Genomic DNA, 1,086 nt, shown 5'->3' with positions numbered 1-1,086 from the left:
TTGGCGCACTCTCTGGCGCAGTGGCACAGTGTAGCCACCTTTCAAACTGCAACGGAAAACAGACTCTTGAATATCAGAAGTAAATGATTGTTAATGAGCTGAGTATTTTTTTTTTAAAAAAAAAGCACTTCGTCGGCAGGCCACGAGCGGTCTACCGGGACCATCCGACCGCCGTGTAATCCTCCGTGGGAAACGCGGATAGGAGGGGCGTGCGGTCAGCACACCGCTCTCCCGGTCATTATGATGGTATTCTTGACAGAAGCCGCTACTACTCGGTCGAGTAGCTCCTCAATTGGCATCACGAGACTGAGTGCACCCCGAAAAATGGCAACAGCGCATGGAGGCCAGGATGGTCACCCATCCAAGTGCCGACAACGCCCGACAGCGCTTAACTTCGGTGATCTCACGGGAACCGGTGTAGCCACTGCGGCAAGGCCGTTGCCTGAGCTATTTAGCGGTATAAAAAGTAAGTGAACTTTATACTGCCTAACATATGAACTCTTAGTTTAATGGCGCTCTCATTACATGAAATCGTCCGTGCCACGCACCTAGTTTGTATACTCTATAACAACTTCGGGCATTACATAAACACACAAACAATCCCTGAATAGAGAGGAAGTTTCACACGAGCTTTTGAAAGGAGCCCATCTGCAGTGAATGCGGGCCGTGTTGCTGCAGTTGTCACCAATCTCATGTTTTATTACTTACCTTAAAACGCTGCAAATCACAGTATACAGGGCGAACAGACCTCCTCCGGCAAACTTTGACAGGTGATTTAGTACAGATCAAAATAAGAATAAAATATCCAGTAAATATAGAGCATATCTTAAGAGCTATGAATATTGTTCGTCTTTCCTACACTTTTTCTATTTAATTAGTGATCTTATCTCTTATGCACGCATTTTAGAGCCTATGTTTAATGAACTTTTTTTCTAGTTTTGGTCTATACTACCTGCTCCCAAAATATAGAAAGCAAAGAGCTAGCAGTAAACAAGACTGCTTCACAGTATCGAAAATGAACAAATACTCATAGCTCGTAAGGTACGCATTTTAGAAACCATATGTACTGCACATTTTTCTCTTGTT

General features: G+C 44.0%; 1 pseudogene; it reads right to left on the bottom strand.

Annotated features, from left to right (window-relative positions):
- Window positions 1-325: 325 nt before the first annotated feature.
- On the bottom strand, window positions 326-443 carry LOC126483024 (5S ribosomal RNA; annotated as a pseudogene).
- Between the last annotated feature and the right edge of the window lie 643 nt (window positions 444-1,086).

The sequence above is a fragment of the Schistocerca serialis genome, chromosome 5 (genome assembly GCF_023864345.2).
Source record: "Schistocerca serialis cubense isolate TAMUIC-IGC-003099 chromosome 5, iqSchSeri2.2, whole genome shotgun sequence".
Taxonomy (NCBI): Eukaryota; Metazoa; Arthropoda; class Insecta; order Orthoptera; family Acrididae; genus Schistocerca; species Schistocerca serialis.
The sequence above is the reverse complement of the archived record's forward strand: the minus strand, read 5'-3'. Positions and strand labels throughout refer to the sequence as shown.